Raw genomic sequence first — 25,285 nt, 5'->3', positions numbered from 1 at the left:
CCTTTCAGAAATTGCTGAAAAGCCTGAAGAGCGTTGCGAATCGCTCGAAGCTCCAGTAAATTTATCTGCATCGTTTGTCCCGTTGGTGACCAAAGACCTTGTGTCTCGTGCACCTCTAGATGTGCCCCCCAACCTTTCCGAGAGGCGTCTGTGGTTAGAACTGAATCGTGCATTGGTTGTCTGAATAAAGCTCCCTTCACTAATGTGGACGGGAGGAGCCACCAGGTTACATCTCTCTTCATTTCTGCGGTGAGGGCAATTGCCTGTGTGAGTGGTTGGGAGTGTTGACTCCATTGTCGTTTGAGTCCCCACTGTAGCCGTCTCATGTGTAACTTGGTGTTCGGCACTAAGAAATTGGCGGCTGCCATGTGGCCAAGAAGAACTAGGATTTGCCTGGCCGATGAGGCTGGTCTCGGTAAGAGGTCGTGCAGAAGCTTCTGCATTTGCATTTGGCGGTCCTGTGGCAGATATGCCCTGGATTGGGTGGTATCCAGATGCGCTCCTATGAATTGTAGTTGTTGTGTCGGTGTTAGGTGAGACTTCTTGAAATTGACCACTAACCCCAGTTGCTGCAAACAATGAAGTATTTGACTGAGATGGCAGAGAAGGCGGTCCTGTGATGGCGCTACTACTAGCCAGTCGTCTAGATAAGGGAAAATTGTCATACCCCGTTGTCGGAGATGAGCCACCACCACTACCATGCACTTGGTGAACACTCTGGGTGCCGCTGATAACCCGAAGGGAAGTACCCTGTATTGGTAGTGCTGCTGCTTGTAAGTGAAGCAAAGGTACTGCCAAGAAGAAGGATGGATTGGAATGTGAGTATATGCATCCTTCAGGTCGATGGAACACATCCAATCGTTGGGTTGCAGTAAGGGTAGGATTGATTTCAGGGATACCATCTTGAATTTCTCTTTTATCAGACATTTGTTGAGGTCCCTGAGATCCAGAATGGGTCGAAGGCCCTCCGGTTTCTTGGGAATTAGGAAATATGGGGAATAGAATCCTCGATTGTAGCTGCTCGAAGGTAATCGCAGTATTGCTTTCTGTTGGCAAAGGTGTAATATCTCCGTCTGGAGTTGTGGATGGTCCCGGGACGGCCTGAGGGCTAGGACGTGTGGGAGATGTGGTTTGAACTGAAATTGAAGACGATAACCTTGATTTACAATGTCCAATACCCATTGATCCGATGTTATTTGATCCCAAAGGGCAACACGGGCTTGGATTCTTCCCGGCGGCGACGGGGTGAGTGATGGTGGCTGCAGGCTCAAAAAGACTGAGTGGCTTTCGGAGCAGCTGACTGCTGCTGCGGTTGTTGGCGCTGCGCGCGTGGTCTGCCTCTGCGGGGCAGATTAGATTGTTGCTGTTGATGCTGTTGCCTCTGATAAGGCTGATACGCCTGGTAGGTTTGAGATCGGTATCCTGAATACTGACGGAAAGGTCTTCTGCCGTAGGCGGATCTACGTTGGTAAGGATAAGCCCGTTTCATCGGCTGATAATGTGTCTGAGTGTGAAGGGATTGAACCGCCAATGCCTCATCTTTAAGTTTACCGACTGTTTCCTGTAACTTCGCTCCAAATAGGTGATCACCTGCACAGGGAAGGTTGGCTAGCTTCCCGTGCACATCCTCTCTGATGGAGCTGGATCGAAGCCATGCCGTCCTACGAGCTGCTATGGCTGTTGCGGAAGCTCTTGAGGAGGTCTCCATACCTTCGTAGACTGATCGGAGCAGGTGTCTGGAACATTCCTCCATATCATGTAGGGTTTGAGGTGTCTGAGCGCTTACAGTCGAAAGGAATCCTTTCGTTGCCTGGATGCAGTCATACAAATATTGCACCATATAAAACTGGTGGTGCATAATGCGTGTGGTAAGCATCGAGTTTTGGTAAATTTTTCTTCCTACTTCATCCAGATACCTATTGTCCTTAGTTGGCGGATAGGTAGTATGGATTTTTGACTTCTTAAACCGCTGCATAGCGGACTCGACAACTACTGATTCATGTGGTAGTTGTTGCATAGTATATGGAGCTTCTTTTTTGATCCTAAACTTAATATCGGATTTCCTGGATACCGGTTGTATAGTTTGAGGAGTTTCCCACGACTTAAATAGTAGTCGGTGGAGTAGGTCATGAGGCGGGAGTGTGGTTGGCTCTCCCGGCACATCGAAAATTTTTAGAAGCCCCAACGTCTCAGCTCTGGGGTCAGGATCTTTTTGAATTTGCAGGTGAAGGATCTTTCCAATCTTTTCCAAAAACTTCGGATAGGAGAGATCTTCCGGAGGTGAATATGGCTCCTGTTGACCTTCTGGAGGGTCGGAGGGAAAGCCTGTGGATGATGTAGGGGAATCAGAAAAAGAGTCGTCAGGCTCATGTGATACCGAAACTGCTGGAGAAATCGAGATAGCTCGTTCTACGAGGGGAGATTGTTTGTCACTAATGTCCTCGAAAGGTTCCGAAGATCCCTGATCTTGCGTGGGGCGTGCGTTATCCTTGTCTATGATAAATGACGTTTGAATGGCTTCGTAAAATCCTGACAAGGACTGTGACAGTTGCCAAAAGGCATCCTTTGTGGCCTGTGTCATCACTTTTGGTGCTTTTTGCCCTTGTTGATCTTCCAGAGGACTAGATGGATGCTGTGGGCGTTCCCGTCCCTCCCCCGAACCTGGAGAAGGGTGCGAGGATGAAAGATATATTGGGGAGTCGTGGTCCTTCCGTTGAGACAACCTTGAGGATCTAGACGTGGAAGGACTGATTTCCTTATGACTTCGATGCTTATGTCTAGTCCCCGGTCTGGATGTCCGTTTTCCTTCCCTTGCCATGATGAGAAAGCTGACATGTGAAGAGGGTATGAGTTCTCCGGAGTCATGTGAAGAGGAACTTGACCTCCTATGTTGAGAACTGCGTGAAGTGGAGCTGTGAGTGTCCGATCTTTTACGTTTGTGACTCCCCTTCTTTTGTTACAGATAAAGAATATAACTTTGGATCACTGTTAGTAGGTAACGACACAAACAATCCTGTTTGCTCCTTCGTCTGCTGTTGTGGGTGGAAGGAGGAATGCCTCTTTAGAAGAAGCTAGTGTCTTCATTACCATTTGCGGCTCCGGCCCTTGTAACGGCGCCGCTTGGCCTTCCGATCTCAGCGGAGTCTCAGGCGCCGTATGGTATTTCTTTTCTTTCTGTCTTTTCAGAGCCGGCTGGTCCTTCGACGCCGTATGGCTTTTCGGCGCCGTGGTACCCTTGGGCGCCTTATGGCTTTTCGGCGCCGTGTGACCTCTTGGCTCCTTTTGGTTCTTCGGCGCCGTATGGCTCCCCGGCGTCTTTTTGCTTTTCGGCGCCATTAGGTCGTCTGGCGCCGTGCGGCCTTCTTGCGCCATATGTTTGTCCGGTGCCGTATGTGGTTTCGGCGCCGTAATGGTTTTCGGCGCCGGCGTGATCTTCGGCGTCGTGCGATGGAGCGTCTTGGAAGACGCGTCTTTCGGGTCCTTAACCTTCGGCGCCACCATGTGCCCTTGTTTCTCCGGCGCCATGGAGGCGTGTAGGGCCGGCGCCGTCCCCTTTAGGGTTGTGCGGCGCCGTTCCTGCTCTTCTCGCCCCTTGTCTCCCATAGGGCGCGGTGATCTGGGCCCTAGGCTCGGCGTCGTATGTCACGAACCGCCATTACGTCTATGAGGCGATCTGCCTCGCTCCCGGCCTTGACTATCGGATTTTCGGCTATGAAGGGTTGCAGTGCCCTGCTCCCCTGTTACCTGGCTATCCGAAAGAGCCTTAGGTGCCGAATATTTTATCTTCTTCACCGGTCCCGGTGAAGAATGGGCCTCCGAAGCCTCAGGAGTGCTTAGGAGTTCTTGAAGTCTGTAGGCCCGTTGTCTTTTCTCCCTGGGGGGACATTTTTGCACAAAACTCACAGTTTGAACATCGTGTGCGCTGCCGAGGCCACCGTAGCACCGGTCATGGCCATCGGTGACCGACATCACCCGGTTGCAGCGGCAGCGCTTAAACCCGCTCTTGGGACATGAGGAAGTCTTGGCTCCGCGTGCGATCCCGCGCGCGGAAAAAACAGACTGAGGAGAGTAGATCTGCCTGCGCGGGGAACACACACACCGCAGGCGCAGAGGATACAAAAATCAACCTCTGCTTTGTCAAGCTCCGGCCTCCCGGACCTGATGGACAGATCCCATGACAGCATGGCTAATTCAGCCCTGCTATCGACGGGAAATAATTTGTATACAAGTAAAAGCAATAATCATCTCATAACTGCCAATGGATTCAAACACCCTTTTGTGTCAAATTCTGTAATGCTAATACTTCCTTACTGAAACTAAATTAAGCAGTAGAGCTTGGATATGAACATACAGCAGAAGGTCTGGTAAGCCCCTGTGACCCTCAGTATTCCAGACAAACTGAAAGAGGAATGCATAAGGGAGAGCTAGTATTCAGGCTGGTAGTTTTTATTTTTTGACTTGTCTTCCTTATAGCAGTGCACACCATGTTACAAAGCTACCAGGCCAGTCCAGGCTGGTATATTTATACAATCAAACTGGCATTTCAGCTTAAAGGCTAACAAGTACAATAGGGTAGAATCTCATTTACTTCAGAAAGCCATGAAGTTGATTCTATCTTGGACAAGTAGTTCAAAAGAGCATGGAGCACTATCAAGTGCTCCTTAGAGTCTATTTTCTGATCTCCAAAATTCATCTCACTGCAACTGATTAAGTGAAATCCTGATGTAGTTTACAACTTAAATACAAATTAAAGAACAAAAATTAAAGGGTTTTTTTTTTCATTTTTACATATTGTTCAGTACTAATGGGAAAGGCTAAAAACATAAGTCTCGAGTTAAAAAAAAAAAAGTCAATTTGTAACCAAAACACAGTTCCCTAAGTCTGTCACTTACAAAAGCATCAGTTTCTCGCATTAACTTTTTCCTTCTTTTCCTAATGCCTTCACCATAACTCCTATTATTTCTACTTCCCTCATCTTTTCTCACTATTTCTGCTTTTCCCTCTCCTCACTCTCTTTGGTTTCCTTCCAACTATCTTGGCTCCTTATTCCTCTTTATACCTCCTCAGTTTTCTTAAACACTTAACTCTCATTTTTGCTGCCTATACCTTGGTTTCCCTGATTCTACCTCTCCTCGATTTTTCAGCATGCAACAACAAACATAGGGGCCTGCCTGGGCCACAACGGCGGCATAATGGGTTTCCTTTTTTGTAAGGCTGGGTCTGACTGCCCAAGTCCTCCTTCCACCTAAACCTCTGCTCCCACTTGACACATCAACAGCAGCCAGCTTTATGATTTTCCCATTTCCATTAATAGAAATGACTTGACCTACATTTCCCAAGCTGTTAAGCAAAGTGCATTTTTAAATGTATCATTTCTTAGTCCTCTGACCGTGTCAGAATTCAAAGGGCAAGGAATATTTTGGGATAAAAATGAAAAGCTGTAAGCAGTGCCCCAGGTTCCCAAGGGAGAAACTGCATAAAACAACCTAATTAGCCTGGTGCTGGGCATAATGTACAACCTGCTGCACAATCAAACCAGAAAAGCTCCCCCTCCTAAAATCAATTATCTGAAATGGCTACAGAGTGCCTACCTTCAGTCTCGTCCCTCTTCTGCTTCCTACTCTTGAGACCCTGCCCCTCTTAAGGCATCCTGCACAGAAACAGGAGGGAAATGCGAGGGGGAAAGCCTGAGGCTGGAGTAGAGAGCAGAACAGCACTCTGCTTCCTAAATCTAGCCCCTCCGTCCTGAAGAAAGCAAGGGGGGGGGGGGGTAATATTGGCTGGACAAAGAAAGCAGTCAGAATGCTTGATCTTTCAAAGAGCTCTCAAGTCAAACCAAAGATGATTTAGTTATAATTCCTGGATAGAGTAATGTCCCTTTACAAGAATGTCAACTTTATACAAAAGGTTCTTGCACGTGCATGTGGCTAACCATACACCAGGATGTGTTTTGGAAGTTTGCAACTGCTGGTGTCCCATTGCTAGCAGAGAGGGAATTAACTTCAATTGTGCTAATTCAACCCCTGTTACCATGTGTCCAATATATGTGAACAGATCTCTCTGTGTAATTGACAGCATGATAACCTGCTGATGCCCAGGCATTTTCAGCATACATAATACTTGGAAAGACGAGGACTTTCAAGAAAATAAGGATGGTTGCACTAGTTAACACACAATTATATATATATATATATATATATATAATTTTTTTTTTTTTTTTTTTACAATATTAAATACACCTTCATCTAGTCAGAGGAAACCCAAGCTCTCTGCATATCCTGTTTTCATTTCCTGCAAGAGAGCTGCATCACAGCTTCCTTTTTCTTGCCACAGTACTACCACTGCCATTTGCTTTACATTTATCAAAATGTCTGTGAATACATCTAGTAGTATTTACTTTAAACAGAGCTACCAAATTAATACTACCTCTATTAGGTTCAGTGCTAGTAATCCTACAGCTGTCAGTTACAGCTTATAGATTACCCAAACCCAAGCTAATCAGTATGTGTCATTCTTTAAAAGTGAATTTATAGTTATGATTATTTTAGAATATATAGATATTAGAAAAAAGATACAAGAACAGGTAAAGAAATGAGTTTCCTTAGATGAGAATTTATCAGACACTGAATATTCTAAATTGATTTTTGATACAAAGTTAAAAAAACTCCAACCTTTGGAAATTCAGGTCTTAAATTTCTACTACATTTAGAATGGCAAATGCTGCCACTCCTGCTGCATCAGAAGTATTAAGTTTAGCGAATGGAAACGTGTTCGCTTTCTCCTTCAAAAATACTACATCTGTTCATCTCAATTACTGCCCAAATTACTAACCTATTAATGAGTTCTTCTGACAATGTGTCAGCACCCATTTAATCAACACTGCAAAGCACAAGAACAACTAATAGCTTATGACAGGGCAAAGTTTGGCACAGAAAAGCAGTACAACAGTTTTGCAGCCGCTGGGTGTGTCTATGCTAAGGAAATACACAATTTAGAGTGATAAATAGTTCCAGTTGTCCAAATGCATGAGGGTAATGTTGTTCTCAATTGAACATAAGAACATGCCATACTGGGTCAGACCAAGGGTCCATCAGCCCAGCATCCTGTTTCCAACAGTGGCCAATCCAGGCCATAAAAACCTGGCAAGTACCCCAAAAACTAAGTCTATTCCATGTTACCGCTGCTAGTAATAGCGGTGGTTATTATCTAAGTCAACTTAATTAATAGCAGATAATGGACTTCTTCTCCAAGAACTTATCCAATCCTATTTTAAACACCGCTATACTAACTGCACTAACCACATCCTCTGGCAACAAATTCCAGAGTTTAATTGTGCGTTGAGTGAAAAAGAACTTTGTCCGATTAGTTTTAAATGTGCCTCATGCTAACTTCATGGAATGCCCCCTAGTCTATTATCCGAAAGAGTAAATAACCGATTCACATCTACCCGTTCTAGATCTCTCATGATTTTAAACACCTCTATCATATCCCCCCCTCAGCCGTCTCTTCTCCAAGCTGAAAGTCCTAACTTCTTTTGTCTTTCCTCATAGGGGAGCTGTTCCATTCCCCCTTATCATTTTGGTCGCCTTCTCTGTACCTTCTTCCATTGCAATTTTATCTTTTTTGAGATGCGGCGACCAGAATTGTACACAGTATTCAAGGTGTGGCCTCACCATGGAGCGATACAGAGGCATGACCTTTTATTCACCATTCCCTTTCTAATAATTCCCAACATTGTTTGCTTTTTTGACTGCTGCAGCACACTGAACCAACGATTTCAATGTGTTATCCACTATGACGCCTAGATCTCTTTCTTGGGTGGTAGCACCTAATATGGAACCTAACATTGTGTAACTATAGCAATGGGTAATTTTTCCCTATATGCATCACCTTGCACTTATCCACATTAAATTTCATCTGCCATTTCGATGCCCAATTTTCCAACCTCACAAGGTCTTCCTGCAATTTATTACAATCTGCTTGTGATTTAACTACTCTGAACAATTTTGTATCATCTGCAAATTTGATTACCTCAGTCATCGTATTTCTTTCCAGATCATTTATAAATATATTGAAAAGTAAGGGCCCCAATACAGATCCCTGAAGCACTCCACTGCCCACTCCCTTCCACTGAGAAAATTGTCCATTTAATCCTACTCTGTTTCCTGTGTTTTAGCCAGTTTGTAATCCACGAAAGGACATCGCCACCTATCCCATGACTTTTTACTTTTCCTAGAAGCCTCTCATGAGGAACTTTGTCAAACGCCTTCTGAAAATCCAAGTACACTACATCTACTGGTTCACCTTTATCCACATGTTTAACTCCTCCTTCAAAAAAGTGAAGCAGATTTGTGAGGCAAGACTTGCCTTGGGTAAAGCCATGCTGACTTTATTCCATGTTTAGAACACTTTCCACTATTTTTCCTGGCACTGAAGTCAGTCTAACCGGTCTGTAGTTTCCCGGATCGCCCCTGGAGCCCTTTTTAAATATTGGGGTTACATTAGCTATCCTCCAGTCTTCAGGTACAATGGATGATTTTAATGATAGGTTACAAATTTTTACTAATAGGTCTGAAATTTCATTTTTTAGTTCCTTCAGAACCCTGGGGTGTATACCATCCGATCCAGGTGATTTACTACTCTTCAGTTTGTCAATCAGGCCTACCATATCTTCTAGGTTTACCGTGATTTGGTTCAGTCCATCTGAATCATTACCCATGAAAACCTTCTCCAGTACGGGTACCTCCCCAACAGCTTCAGGAAGATTTCTTTGCTGCAACTTCCTGGAAAAAATTCTATTCAAAAAGGTCCAAAGAGCACGGTCAGTTTTTCAAATGCAGTAATGGGTTAAATACTAACTACATTTAAATAATTTAACTACATTTAAATAATTTAAATAATAAGTAATGGGTTAAATATTAACTACATTTAAAAAAAGACTCAAGACTTGGTTATTCAACCAAGCTTTCCCATAACATCAACCTGCGAAATATCCCTGCCAATATCCCCTCAGTGGTAACACGCTAGAGAACTATATAGATCTTCTCTAGAAATCACATGATCTTTGGCAGTCTATTATCTTTGGCAGACTATCATTAAAACCCAGCCTCTAGCCTATATTAGGCACCGCTCATGTTAATTATGTTATTACCCCCATATATCTTAATCCAAGTTAATTCGACCTGTTCATTGTAAGACATTTACTTGTCATTGTTGTTATTGTTTAAAATGTAAACCGAATTGATCAATAATTGTGTTATTGGAAAGTCGGTATAGAAAAATGCTAAATAAATAAATAAGGAATTCAATTAACAAGAGATACCCAAAGCATTTACTTTGACATTTCTACCTCAGACTGTTCAATATCAAATGTATACTGCAGACAAATGCAAAGTCAACTTTTTCCCTCAGATCCCATTTTGACAAAGACAATGACTCAGATTCACTTCTATCAGTCTAACACAGACTATATGGCTCAACCACAAGCCATTTCATCCACTGCTTGATCAGCTACCTAAATTTGCAAATATATTGAGAGCTTATTATACATTTATTAGAATGAACAAAAGAAGACTTCAGTGTAAATGTGTAACGAGAACTGTAATGTAATGAGTACTTAGTATAAATCTGATTGTAATCAGTCGAGTCTAACTTCGAAAATGTGAAATAAACATAGGACAACCTTTACCCTCCTTTGACATTTTTAGTAATTAAATATTTATTAGTCATTAGATAAGGGCCATAACAGTGTATACAGCCTTAATGCAATAATTCTATGTAATATTATCAATAAAAAAACAGCAATAAGAAAGCACAACAATCGCTTCAGAAATATGCTTATCATTATATGACATATTCAAATATCACCATCAACCAGGCTTTTGAATCTCGGAAAAGACGGGTTTACCATGGGAAATAACATTTTGCGTCAACATGTTCAAAGACATTACTTTTGACACATCAAATAGATAAGTAACATCCCCTGATGAAGGACTCAGTTTGAAACGAAGCCCCGTCAGGAGGACCAGAAGTGTTACATTTGGATGTCGGCGTATGGTTTAATTTGAGAGTGTATTTTGCATTGATCCAAACGTATCAAGCTTGGTAGCACTGGGAAATAGCACATCATTTTGAAAAATGCAATTTTTTAGACAAATTACAGAGACAATTTGCAAGAATTTTAATTTAAAAAATTTAAATAAAAATTTAGGACGAAAAGAGTTTGATTAGTTTATGATTATAAAAACACTATACAACTGTTGACCTTGTTTGCGACAACGTTGAAAGTTATATGAAACTAGCAATCCTTCCTTAACAATTTTTTTGAATAATTTCTTCTTTAGTTATAGGCTTCATTTCTAGTTTTGATGACAACTGGGTTTTGCATGTTAATAGGGGTTAACATAACAACACTATAAATGGATATACATTTTCTATAAGAAACTAAATTTTTAAAAGTCATGTCCTTTCCACTTAAGTGTTACCAGTAAAGTACCAGTCTTAGCAGGATATGCAAAGCAATATGCCTCTTATGGTAGCACTGATCAGAGAAGCAAGGAAGAAGTTTTCTTCACACACTGTCGCTGTAATTATCTTTACAATTTACTGGTGTGGTGTTTCCTCAACCGGTGTGCCTACAGACATCACCAATGCCTAATGCTCAGATACAGATCAGCACCTGGGCACTGCTCAGCATCTTGCAGCAACAAGAGACCAGCAGTGGCTCAAACATGTAGGAGCTTCTTTCTGAGAACATGTGCAATCATGCATGCCTCTTCTAAGTATGGCAGGAGGCCTGGAGTGTGATATAATTAATAAGCAGCATGCAGAGTGTGGTTAGCCAGGCTCTGCTTTGTGCAGACAATAGCTCCTCATCCTCCCCCCTCTTCAGCCACCTCCTTTGGAGTCCTTCCAACCTCTGATATCTCCAGGCTGACAGATGGGGAAAGCATACACTGAGCACTGGATGTTACCGAATATGAGCAGCAGCAACAGTGGAGCCACGTACAGCTGCTGAGGAACCTAACTGAACTGGGTGGCCACACCACACAAACTTCTTCTTTTCTTGCATTTGCATACAGAGAGAGCTGCTCCTGAGTGACAGGTTCATGTGTGTCTCTGCCTCCTTCCTCCCTCTGTTTTAAAATTTAGGATAGACTGGTGGTGGGGCTTTCAGTGCTTCCTTCCATAGCTTTTCTTTTGGCTGTATGAATCCTCTTCATGTCTGCACTGCCTGCTTAGTGGAGACTGGTATGCCATACAACATTTTGTTAATGTAGGTGTACCTTGGGCCTGAAAAGGTTGGGGAACAGTGTACTAGTGCAGTATGTCAGACCTCATCACCTACAGAAAGCAGAGTAAACTACATGCTTTCAGCAGTGTTTCCAAATTCAGGAGTATTATATCATCAAGTACCATTTTCAATATGAAGGTTGGCAACTATGATGCATGAGTTCTCTTGGTGCTCAGCTGTCCTCTTTTCACATCGTAACCATATTTTGTGCCACCACATTTAAATTTATCACCCTCCGAGTATATGATCAACAAATCTGTTTCCATATGACAAAATCTTCTATCAGGGAACTTCACATTTCATGCACTTGTTCATTTGAAATAAACTCCTTCTACCTAATCTTCAGAATTCTCATATGGCATGTGTGTATGTTCTTCATAACTTCTCTGCAGCAGGTCCATGTTTCACTTCCGTATCCTATCACTAAGAAGACGTACACAGTTTTAACTTTAGAGCCAGGTGCTTCCTAAAAAAAAAAAAAAAAAAAAAAAATGCCTGCTTACAATCCCCAAAATCCCTTTGCTTTCCCAATTTTTGTTCCTTCTGTCTAGCCCAGTGGCTCAGTTGGTAAGTGCACAACACTGCAGAAAGCCCCCTGATTAAATCCCTATATCGGCTGAAGATGAAGCAGTGTTGATATACACATACACAAAAGAAGCTAGAGAAAGTGGAAGGGGCAGAAAGAGGCTAAAGAAAGGAAAAAAGCAAAGCCTTGATTTGTCTCTCTCAATTTAGTAGAAATTGCAAAGGGCAGCGTTATTTTTAGAAGTTACTTTGTTTTTAGGGTTCACATCACACATGCTTAAGGTCATCTCGCCTGTATCTAATGTTTCCAAATGGGTTTGTTTTGCGCACACCTTGACAGTAATGGACCGCAGTCCTAAGCCAAATGTTAAAGTTGAGAATCATCTCAAGCTCTCAAAGTTATTGATGTTCTTAATACTTGCATTGTAACTGTGAGCCACCTCCTGGAGTTCATAGCATATAAGTATGCATAGGCAACATAGCAAGGTGCGCCTGGAAGTTTTTAATCAGATCAATGATGCCCAATACAATATGTACTAAGTTGTTTATAATGTAAACCGGAGTGAAGGCAATGTTATACTTTGGTATAAAAAAAGACTCTAAATAAATAAATATTTCTGTATCTTTGACTTTTTTGGTTTCTGCATTCCTAAGTATATGGCGCTCTCTCTCTCTCTCCATACGTTCCACAGAATCAATGCTTGATACCAACACTATTAGCAATGCTGTTTTATTAATTTTTCTCCTTTACAACAATGTCTAGTTTTCTAGCATTTAGCTTTTTAACTGTTTGGAATGAAAATGTCCCAGGTGATCACAACTTCTTCATTCTCTGTAATTCTCTCAGGGTTGCGAGCCGCCCAGTACTTTGCGGGTACAACGATGTTATAGTGTTTATACAGTTTACAGTGGAAAAGCTATGGCACCTTGTAGAGCCTCTCTGTATACAGGCTGCCATCAGCATGTCACAGCCATCAATGAGTTGAGCAACTATTTTTAGTTCTATTCTACAGAATCTGAATATGTCTGTTTTACTGCATTTTTCTATGCTGGCTGTGACATTTTGCCCATAGTCTTGTGCTACAATTATCAATCTCTCATATTTAGATTCACCACACCTTAGCTATGCCGGTGTCAGGTGTCAGTAATGCTTTGTATTTCCCGACTACATAGCAGTGTGCCTCAGGGAACAGTCCCTGCACCAGTTATTTTCAACGTTTTCATGAGCGAAATTGCAGAAGGATTGTCGGAAAAGGTTTGCCTTTTGCCCGATACAAAAATCTGCAACAGGGTGGACAGCCAGGAAGATGTGGAAAACATGAGAAAGAATCCAGCGAAGCTCAAAATGGTCTAATGTCTGGAAGCTAAGATTTAATGCTAAACAAATGCAAAGCAAAGCATTTAAGATACAAAAACCCAAGACAGAGGTACAGTATTAGAGTGAAATTATAAGCATGAAAGAAGAGTAGGATCTGGGGTGTTATCGTATTTGATGATCTTGAAGTGGCCAAGTGGAGAAAGCGACAGCAAAAGTCAAAAATACGCTTGGCAGCAAAGGGAGATGATATGGTCCCTGGTTAGACCTCATTTGGAATACTGTTTACAATTCTGGAGACTTCACCTTTAAAAGGATATAAATCAGTTGGAGTCCTTCTAGAGGGTGCCTACTAAAATGGTCAATGGTCTTTGTTTTAAAGTATATGGGAATTGACTTAAAGATCTAAATATGTACACACTAAAGGTAAGGCGAGTTAGAGGAGCTATGTTAAACATTTAAATATCTCAAAAGTTTCCATGAAAATGAGGTTCTAGAACAAGGGGGTCCCAGGATAAGGGTAAACAAGTAAATTTTAGGAAATATTTCTTTAGCGAGAGTACTGGATGCATGGAATGGCCTCACAGTGGAGGTGGAAACAAAAACTATCTGATTTCAAGCATGTGATAAATACAGGGAATCTCAGAGGGAGTGATGAGTATTGTAAAGCTAAATGAATTGGGTGGATGGGCAGACTAAATGGGTCAGTCTTTTTCTGCTGTCATGTTTTTGTATCTGACAATAGGTTTTTCCCAATTTGCATATCTGATTCTTTAAAGAGTCTTCTCTTGTTTTGCAAATCCTGTTCCTTCTTTCCCTTTGTGTGCTGGAAGATTCTTACTCATTCCAAGTTTTAGAATGGAGAATGATTGTGGCCACTCACAAATACTCAAAAAGTTCTTAAGGATGCCTGGAGGCCTTTGATAGTAGCTCTGGGTGTGTAATCTATTTCTCCAAGATCAATTTCTCTTTCTGCTCTTGGGATTATAGTCTCAGGATATTTCTTATATAGATTATCCAGTGGGAACAGAGACATTTTTTCTGTTCTTACATACAACTCTGAGATCTTTGTTGGGCCAGTTTACATTTCCAAAGCTGTATCAGAGTGACGGCGTTGCAAGCTGATTGATAGCTTATATTTTATTTTAAGCTATTAAAGCACTTTTCAATAACAGTTTCAGTCTCTTTGCTGATCTTTTCTCTGAATGATTTATGTTGGATTGCTAACCTGCTTCCACTCATATTTATATACTGCATCCTGCTTGATTACCTTTATATTACAGTTTTCAGTTAGATGTTATCAATTTTGAATAGTTTTTTTTATTTTTTTAAGAAAGTTCAACATAGTACATTTGTCAAGGCCAAACGTCTTCCTGATGTCATCTGAGAATCTCTTCCCTAATCCAAGTTGTTTAAGTGACTATCACAGGAGTTTAGAATCATCTACAAATAGATGTGATGTTATCTGTGGATTACTGTCTCTGGAATTAAAGCCATAGCCCAAGGATTCAGTGCCAAACAAGAGTGCTAAGAGAACAGACTTGAAACATTCCCTGCTGGATCTTGACTAATTGATGCCAAGATTGTCCATTTTCGTAATTCAGATGGAGTGTATTCTACCACATTTTCATGGTGAACTTAATATATAATCATCAATCCAGGGTGTGTTCTGTACGTTTCAAGCCAATTATGCAAATGTGAGATACTATCAAAAGCTCTCAGTCAAACTGAGGTTTGTTTTTTTCTTACAGCTGATCATGATGGTTTTATTCCGCATTCACTGGTCTTTGGTTCCATATGCTCCCCTCTTACCTGCATTATAATACTAGAGTTGACTATTTTTCACAGAAATGCTATATCAGATAATCATATATTCTATCAGCATCTATTGACCCCAACAGGAATCACCATCAGATCAACTGGGATTAATAGCCTTGTCACTTTGTATATCTGGGACAAAACTTCTGAACAGAACAAAAGGTAAATAAATTCCCCTTTTCTCTGCAATTTCTCCAGCAAGAAACAGAATCTTTAGTACTTATTTTCTTAAGTTTTACTGGAGTGTAATACCACCTACTATTTATTTATTACTATGTTAAATTGGCATTCGGTTCTATTGTTCAATGTAAAGCCCCCTTCTTTTTTTTGGGCATTTCATCGCTTTATGTAAACCGGAGTGATTTGTAGTTCTTACAAGAACTTCGGTATATAAAAATTAAAAATAAATAAATAAATAAAATACACTGGCTTTCTTGCTCATTCATACAAACAGAATTTCCCTTCTGCAATTTCTTGAAAATTCCCATGTACTTTTTTTTTTTTAAACACTGGCTTGACTGATTAAGAACCCTTAAAGTGAAAGTAAATTTCTCTCCCATGCCTTCCAATAAAGTGGAAGAACTAGGCAGGGCTGTTCAGTCTCCACTGCTCTTTGCTATAGCAATGGAGCTGCTAGCGATATATTTCAGAAATCATCAAGTTATCACAACTGATGTCCCCCAGGGCTCAGCCTCATCAGCCATGTTCTTTTACATCTATATGGACCCTATATGCAAGCTTTTGGCCAGGCTCTGTGCAAGGTACCGTATATATGCTAATATACAGTTTTTTGTTTCAATATCATCCTCCTGGGCTGCCACTTTTGGCCATGTTAGTATCTGTCGCTAAGCTCAATGGCTGGAACACAACAGATAATCATTAAACCTAAAAAAAAAAAGTTATAATTTTGAAGAAATCTGCATTTTTTCTTTGAAAATGCCAAGATTACTATTGTTTCATCAGCATGGAACCAGGGAGCTCTAGTTGATAAAGACCAATGTCCACTCATCAACACAGTTGTAAGATCTGAACACTACAAATTGGGTTTATTGCATCCTTTAAAAAGCTTACTAGGTTCCTATGAATGTACATCAGTAGTGCAAGGTCCCAAAACACACAAAGGTAGGCGATCTATGAAAGCCGTTGGGAAATACAAAAAGGATAGATGCCTTAAGTCTTTTCCAATTCCTTTATTGAAACGGAGACGTAAAAAAATGATATTGCCCGACTATGGCCGAGTTTCGCCGCTTATGACGGCTGCCTCAGGGGCTTAAATCTACAATCATGGACTCTTGATTTAGAAAAAGTAATAGACTTATCTGTAAGTTGTATATGTATCTATCTGATACGCAACAGTATTAGATCTTATCCTTTGTACAGTCAATCTTAATCTTGTAAATATGAAGTATCTAATCACTCCATGATTCAACAAATGCACTGGTCATATCATGCAGCTGGTATAAAGACTCTTGCAGTCCACTACAGAAAATGGGTCTCCGCTTGAACAAATGATACAAGACTTTGTACATTTTGTCTATGCTTTAATATTTTATGTATGTTCTCAGCTGTAAGCCACCTACAACTGTGCTATAGGCAGCATAGAAATGTTTTTAAATAAATAAAATTGAGAATATTGTAATGCCCTTGAGTAGTGTGCAGTTCTGGTCACCCCATCTCAAAAAGAACATAGTGGATATAGAAGAGATACAGAAAAGGATGCAAAAAGTGATAAAGAAAATGGAAAAGCTTCTTTATAGAGAAAGGCTGAACAGATTAGGGATCTTTGGCCTGGAAAAGAAAAAGAATTTGATGGAAATTTATAAAATCATGAGTGGGGTGAAACAGGAAAATAGGGATCAATTATTTACCCTTTCAAACATTAGGACTAGGGGATACACTTCATCAAACTAGTAATCAATAGATTTAAAACAAATCATTCAAAGTACTTTTTCACTCCGCGCACCAATCTATGTAATCTGTGGTCATAGATTGGTGTCAAGTGGTCAAGGCAACTGACATTGCAGGGTTCAAAAGAGGGTTGGACAAGTTCTTGAAGGTAGACTTTGGAAAGCTAGTGAAATATAACAGATCAATTACTGGGGATCTGGTGGGCAGGGAACAGGATGGAATGCAGTTCAAGCACTTTTCAGGTTTAAGAGGCAGAGCAGCAAGGGTATTCTGCTCCAGCCCCTTTCCTCCAGGCAGCCTGTAGGGAAGGGGCTGAGCCTGAAGTACATAGATAAGTGAACATTCACGCTGCTCCCTAATACAGTACCTCCTCTCTTGTTCTCCCTACCCCTCTTCTGTATTATGAAAGGAAAGGAGTGCTACTGAATTAGGCACCTCAGAGCAAAGAACAAACACAAAAAAGGCTTGAATTAGTACAAGTTTCAATGTTGTGAACAGAAATGCCAACTGTTACGACTTCAAACCTGGTCTTGATGAATGGTACTACTACTCACAGGTTTAAAATATGTGCTAATTCAATCCCTTTTTGTATCCATTACTGAGGGCTTAATTTCTGACAGAACAACCCAGAACAGAGTTCTGCCATCTTCTTCCTGGGACTTAAGAAAGTGAAGCAGAGCCAGGAGATGTATAACAGTTCTGGCTCCTCTTATGAAACAGAACTAAGCCACTAGCTGCAAGGATAATTCACGGCTCCCAGCCCTTGGAGGAAACAGAGAAGAACAAAGAACATTGGAGCTGCTCACCCTGGTTTTGACTGCAGAGCGAAAGTGAGACTGTGAGAGAGATCACACCTGGCCCCACCCATATCACTGCTTCCCAATTCCATTTCCTGCCTACCAATTAAGCCCTGTTGGGGGGGCTCAATGGGCCTTAGTCTGTTAAATTCAAAGTCTGGATTACAAAAATATCAACTTTAGCAAAATGGGAAATACCTTAAAGAGGCTCTGGAAGGGTGGGAGGAGTTAAGTGGAAGAACAGTTGGCAAAAACTAAAAGCAGCATCAGAAATAAATATTTATGTTAAAAAAGATAATCAAGATCAGAAGGAAAGAGATAGTTTTCAAAAGATAGCTGGAAAAGGCAGATGCACCATTTACAAAAGAGAGTTTGTGCAAGACTAGAAAGACTGAAAATGCCAAAGAGATAGGATACTTCTTAGGGTAGGAGTACTCAGATTCTGGCAGGTCCAGTAAAGGAGCTGTTCAATAGATCTTTGACAATATGAATGGTAACAGGGTTGGTTGGAAAATACAGGCTCAGTTTGATTTTGGTGGTGGAAATGACAATTGAGGGATAGGATAGTGAAACTTCTTGAATCCAGTGGATTATGGGATCCGAGCAGCATGGTTTTACCAGAAGGAGATCATGTCAGACAAATGTGATCAACTTCCTTGATTATGTGACCAGAGTTTCAGACTGGGGGAAGCGCTGAATGTGGTATACTTGGATTTCAACAAAGCATGTGATACTGTGTTGTATATAAGAGGCTCATAAATAGACTGAGAAGTACTAGTGTAAGACCTAGGGGGGTTTAGAAACTGATTGAGAGATAGCCAGAGTATGATGGTAAATGAAATTCACTCTGAAGAAGTTGGATACGTGGAGTGTCTCTGGGATCTGTCCTGGGGGTTAAGCTCTGTTCAGTATCTTTATAAACATGATGGAAGAAAGTTATCCTTTTGTAGATGATCCTAAGATCAGCAACACAGCGGACTCGCCTGATAGAGTAGATGGTAGGAAAACTGATCTAAGAAATCTTAGGGAAGGTTGACTATTTGGCAGCTAAGTTTAAAAAAAAAAAAAATGGAGTGAAGCATTTTGGGTGCAGAAATTTGAGGGAGCAGTACACAATGGAAGGGAAATAATATGGAGGGCTGAATCTCTGGTGTCCAAAAAAAGAGGCGAGAAGATCTTGAGGGTCCACTTATATTATTTCGGGGTAGCAAAATAATACAACAAGGTAGTGGGCAGAGCCTGCATTCAAAGATACATGGGCAGAGGCATAACTATAAGGAAAAAAGAAAGCATACTGGTCATTGGTGAAACTTCACCTGGAGTACAGTGTCCAGTTCTGGAGGCCATACTTCCAGATGGACAGAATGCAGGCAATACAGAGAAGGGCAGCCAAAATGAAATGAGACTTAGGGATCTAAATATGCATAACTTAAAAAGAGAAGCAAGAAATGGGAAATGTGATATTCAAACACCTAAAAAGTGTTAACAGTGAACAAAAATAACTTTTAGATAACGAATATCAGGCAGCCATGTTCTATGGTTGGCAACTGGGATATGTCCTTGGCAGTGTGAACAGGAATAACTTGACTGGTTCGTTGGTATTTTGTGCTATCATTTACTATGTTACCACATTAGAAAACAGCTTATCAAAATGTATTTATAAGCATCTTATTAAAGCAGAGCCCACTAGATAAAACACAAAAATTAGGGGGCTAAGAAGAAATAAGTTATGACCATAACAAAATCCCAAAGAACTACACACAGGGTAAAAGACCATCCCCATTCTCTAATAATAGTGCTGCAAATAAATCCCAACACAGACTATTTCTTATGACGGCCACTACATGGGTCCTCCATTCCCTCCCCAACTCATGCTGCTGTTTCTTTGTTACTCTCCTTTTCGCCCTACAACCCTATCATCACAAAGACTCCAATTCACAGATACTCTACCCACACTCATACCATTGCTGCTGCTCCTCTGGTTTGTGCCATTCCTCAGGTCCTCTTGTGACCTTCCACCAATCTAGAAGAGGGAAAAAGTCCCCACAATCTTCTTTAGCTACACCTGACCTTTCAAAAGAGCCAGCCCCACCTAGTAATTGCTTCCTCATTTCTTGCAGGAGGCTTCCCCGATGTAGCCAACACACAAACTCCACAAATCACTAACATTACTGTGACTGAACAACTCTTGCCGCAGAAAACACAAAGAGAATAAGACAGTGCTTTAGAAAGAAAACAGATGAGTACAAAAGCATTGTTAGCAAAATACTACCAAATAAAAACAAAAATCAAACAGAGTCCAAATTCCAGATAAACCAAATAACTTTCAACAATGTAAGCCAGGCCAGCTTAGAGGTAATATTGGCCAACTGCCATGCAGAAGGCCCACGTTTGACTTCTTGGCTCGGATTTCACTCTCGGGCTGGGCAGAGGCAACAGCCACCATTCCCAAGAGGAGGAAATCCCAGCTATTACTCAAGTGACACCTATCTGTTGTAACTAGGTGTGAATCTGGTTCTAGAAGGAATCACTGTCCATGGCTCCCGTCAAAGGACTGATAATAGGAAAAATACCCTAGAGTAGTTGCAATGAAGGCTCATGCTACCACTGCCCAACAGAAGTCGGTTCAAATTTAGCTGGAAGCCAAAAGGAGCATGTAGAAACTGCCCAGTTAAAAATACTATATAAAAAACAAAAAATGATGCATCCAAACCGTAATACTTTACCTCATTTGTAATACTTCATCACTATAACAATTTATATACATGTAGAATTCCTCATATTTCAAGGTGGTTTACGTTTACATTGATTGATGTAAGATGGCTGCCAGTAGGGTTCAGTTACATTATTCCAACTCTGTCTTGCTGCCAGATCAATATGCATTAAAGAAGGGAACACTGCAATCATGGAGCAAGTTGAGACAGGACAAAAGCTAGTCACTGAACACTGAAAGCAGCCATCTATTTCACCAGAAAAAAAAGCAAAACCATGAAGTACATAGATAAGAGAATACAAGTGACTGGATGCTTATAAACTGGAATATCCATAGAAAAATCTAAATACAGGCAAAAATATTTACAAGAGAACAGACTAATACAGAGAAACATGCTGACACCCAGATTTTAGAGACAGTCCTGACTACCAAAATGCTTAAGAAAAGAAATCTCTTGGTCTCCAAAATTAAACATATAGCTACATTCTTCACATTCTCTGATTTGACTGCAATATACCAGCCTCATACATATCAATACTTTTTAATTTGCCTACAGTATCTCTCCATACCACTTTGGAGATGTAAGCTGTGTCATTTACTACATACCTAAAGGAATCACTGAATAGAAACCTGATTCCTTCTGTAAATGGAGTGTATAGGGATGAAAAAAAATGGTACATGCACAAAAACAGCTTCAGCTGCAAGTTTCCCCAGCCACAGACTTCCTAGCTATTTCAGAACTGCTGTTAACCTATATCTAACAGCATAGCACTGCAAACACTACCAGCACACTTCAAGGTTAAGCTTTGCACCTAAATATACCACATCAATTAAATAATTGAAGTAAGAAAACCATAAAAACAAGAATTAAGTCAAAATATATTGAACAAGAAAGCAACTGAAGAAAATAGTGCTAGAATGAGATGAGAAATAGGAATTACATGTTGTCTAAATAACAGATTCTTTATGCTGCAATTGTGGCTGTACTAAGCTGAGCTATAATTGTACATCTAACGTCACCATGGGTGGATATGCAGTAGCGATCACAGAACGAAAAGAAAAAGGGGAAGGGGAAAGAATTTGTTTAGCAATTGTGGTTACAAGTCTACAAGGCTTTTGCCTAAAATCTGTGCCACTAAAATCATATTAAAGATTTTAATTACATTGATGTATTCACATGGCAGCTCATTTTGAATGCTATAAAAGCTGCTTTTTTTTTTAATAGAAATTTAGTGAACAAAGAATATTCTATTTAAACTACAGTTAGAACTAGTAACACTAAAAATAATTTCTAGCATTAGAAAAGCAAACAGGAGATTCATCCTAGAATTCGAAATCAGTTACAATAATACTGAGCAGTTCATTAAATTAAGGAATATTCAATTTCAGAAAGGAAGAGTCAATTTCAACTTCAGACATGCACTCCAATATAAATCAGTCATTTATCTCACGCTTTTCCAGCAAAGCGTGTTACAGCATAGTATGAGGTTTATAATAGGCATAGAGTACATCAATAATATAATTAGATCAGAGGTTTATTAATTTAACATTACAATACTGCTTTGCAAATGCTCATGACTGTGTATAAAATTGGTCAGAATGCTGTTTTCACCATCTTATATACACAGCACTCTTGACAAAGAAAACAAAAATAAGAAATTTGATTTTTCACCATTATTGATATTGCAAACATCCAATGCTTTAAGTAAATATGAGCTACATACACATAGCAGGGCCTAAAATCATTATACAAAGAAAGGATTTCTTGGAGCCATGGGGAAGCATTTCTTTTAAAATTATTTACTTCAACATATTACATTGTTTTGACAACAAACCTGGGCATCAGGAAGAACTGCTAGTGTTTGAATTTTATGAAGTTCACTTCCCATCCATGGACACCATCCCTCCCTTTATCATGTAATTTAGTCTTGCAAAATGTCTGCCACAGCCCCACAATCACCAAGTCAAAGATAACCATCTAAAAAAACTGATCAGCACAAAAATCAACCACTTCCCGTAGCATGTTTACATGTCTAGTGCCAAACAAAAAAAGCATTTTACTCCATCTAATACTTGAGCAGCTATGTTTTCTAACTATAGATTAACAGTATGTCTCTCTAACCAATTATTGAATACTCAAACATAGTACAATGGACTGCACTATATGCCTTCCAAGAAAGGCTGTGAAGAAAATGTATATGCTTAGTTATTCATACCAGGACACAACTTTAGGCCTTTACATGTAAAAGATGTGTTTATTACTCAACAGCAATCTTCTCTGCAAAAATAAAATCTTGCATTTGGATCAGCAAAGTGCACACACAAACTTTCCTAGAAAAAATGCATTCAGGAATTGATGTCATCAGCTAGCCTTGCAAGAATCATTCCCCATTCCTCTCAACCAACAATGGAAAGAGATTTCACTTATACCATAATAAACCATTTGCCCAAACCAAGTAGGGGTGCTTTCCGAGATACTGCGTGAAATCCACACCCATCCCTTACACACACAGTATATATATAACCCCTTCAACTTCTTTTTGGCCAAGGTCGAAGTAAGAACTGATTGAATGAACTGAAGATCGTACCCATCCTAGCATTCTGGCTGAAACCAAGTAAGAACCTGTACACATGATGGGTTAACATCCTGCCATCCATCTCCTGAATCCATCTAGACATAGGCCAAACCAAGAGACAAATATCTCAAATTAAAAAAAAAAACCCACCACACACACATATACTCCCACTCTTCCAGAGACTCCTTAAGAGACTCCCAATAAAAGGGTACATATGCTATACACAAAACCCACACACACGTTTCTTTCAAGCATACTACCTGCCACACACACAAGGCAGATAACCCACATCCACGTACATGCTTCTTCCCCTCACTCCCTTGTTTTAGATTTGACAGAGTTTGCACCCTACTTCCAACATGGGCTATTCAGCCAGTCCTTTCCTCTTCCACAACAGAAACTCCTCCCCTCTACTACCCAACTCAAACTGTGCTAACCAAGCCCATACTTTAGCCCACTACTGAGACTTAACTCATCTTTGCTTTCCTATATTAAGTGTTTATCTTATCAATGAGCTTAATATATCCACCTATGCATTGCACTTCTTGCATCCTTTACTATTTGTATACTTTATTTTTTCTACCTAACATGCCAAATGTACCTCTGTCTTACCTACCTCTATTCTTTATGCTACCCAATGTTCTCACACCTCTGTATTTTTATATCACCACATGCAGTACTTTCTTTATTTGTATATAATCCTTTGCATGACTTATCTTGAGAAAGGTGGAAAATCAAATGTTAATAAATACAAACTCAGTATCTCTCCCTTCCCCCAATATGTGTAACAAAGGAATGCATGGCAAACTTCCCTTACCCAACAGGTATGCGCAAAATGGCACATTCAGCAAACCCTTGCCCTCTCCCGCCCACCACACAAAAAAAAGCATGTAATCCCCCCCAGATAAAAACTGCAATGCAGCTTTCAAACACATACATAAACATGCACATCTACTACTCCCCTTCTACACCCATACAAAAAGGCACATGCACCAATACAAAAAGCAAAGCTCTTGTCCCATGCATTCATACCAAAGGGCACACGAGCAAGACCACCCCCATCCCATCCCTACCCCCAGAAACATGTGCAACCCCTCCATCTACCACCATATCCATTCCAAAGACAACACATACCTACCCCCACATCACCATCCTTCACATATACCCTCATACCAAAGGCACAGCCCCCATAAAGAAAAAAGTTTGTATCTTTTTATCTTAATTTGAATTGTTTTAAAATATTTTTTAATTTTAGTTTTAGATTTTGAATCTATAATTTGTATTACTCAGTTTTAGCTTTAATGTATGGTATGTTCTTATGTTTATTTTTTAATATAGGTGCGTTGCACTGATATACTTATGCAAGAATTGCGATTCAACAAGCCTAATAATAGTCCCACCCCCACCCCACCCACCAAGGTTATGCACAGGCTTCACAATAAGACACTGCACTCCTTCCCCCCTCCATATACAGAGGGAGGTGCCAGTAGAAAATAAGATAGCCCTTTCACCTCACACTCGGCATATACATGCCTCCTCCACAGGGCATGGTCCTTTCCTTCTCCCCAATACACACCGAGCTGCATGCACCCTCCCCATACACACTCACGAGGAACAGGTATATTAACACATTTACAATAAAGTCAGGATAACGGGACCAAACCCTCTAGGCCTCACGCTGCGCCGTTCTCCGAAACGCAAGAAAATGCGAAGCGCGACTCCAGCTCCTCCCTGTCGGGATACAGCAGGAAGGAGCCAGTTATCCCCTCGCGCGATACAGCGCAGTCAAAACCGGGCTCGAACCAGTACCGCCATTCAGCCCTATGAAGCGGGACACCGCGGCCTCATCCGCCACTTCCGGCTCCATCTCACCGCCCCTCCCCCGGGCATTTCTCCCCGGTTCCGCCCCACGACCCCGGTATCAGACCGGCTCCCTACCACCGGCCCGATAAGCAGCGCTACCACTCTCCCGTCACCTGGCTTCGCTTTCACCTACTTCAGGGTCCCGGTGTTATTATAGGCTCCAGTCTCCCTCTTATCCCCCCCACCCCACCCGTCCCGATATTATTAAATATTCCAACGTTACCTTATAGCGCCGGATTACTACCAAACCCGCTACAACTCTAGCTCTGGTGTTACCTCACGGTCCCAGTACGACCCTTATCGTTATTAATATCCCCGGTCTCACCTCACAGCCCCTCTCGACTCTCCTCACCGGGCGTTGGCAGCTCCGCACAGGGTCTCCTAGGGGAAGAGGCAGGGGCGCCCGCACAGCGTGATGACGTTACCGCGCAAGAAGCGTCTTCGATGACGCACACTGCCCAGCCTCTGATGGCTGCG

At 41.1% G+C, this 25,285-nt stretch overlaps 1 protein-coding gene across 3 annotated transcripts in view; it reads right to left on the bottom strand.

Annotated features, from left to right (window-relative positions):
* CDC42 (cell division cycle 42) overlaps positions 1-25,285 on the bottom strand; it is a 61,108-nt gene extending 35,823 nt beyond the window's left edge. Inside the window, exon 1 of one of the 3 annotated variants that reach the window (XM_029579312.1) lies at positions 25,134-25,285. The gene's annotated coding sequence lies outside the window, so the exon portion shown is untranslated. Of the gene's footprint in view, positions 1-25,031 lie in introns of all 3 variants that reach the window. The other 2 variants (XM_029579310.1, XM_029579311.1) reach the window with 2 other exon arrangements.

The sequence above is a fragment of the Rhinatrema bivittatum genome, chromosome 15 (assembly GCF_901001135.1).
Source record: "Rhinatrema bivittatum chromosome 15, aRhiBiv1.1, whole genome shotgun sequence".
In the NCBI taxonomy this organism is placed as follows: domain Eukaryota; kingdom Metazoa; phylum Chordata; class Amphibia; order Gymnophiona; family Rhinatrematidae; genus Rhinatrema; species Rhinatrema bivittatum.
Note: the sequence above shows the minus strand (reverse complement) of the source record. Positions and strands in the feature narration are given on the sequence as shown.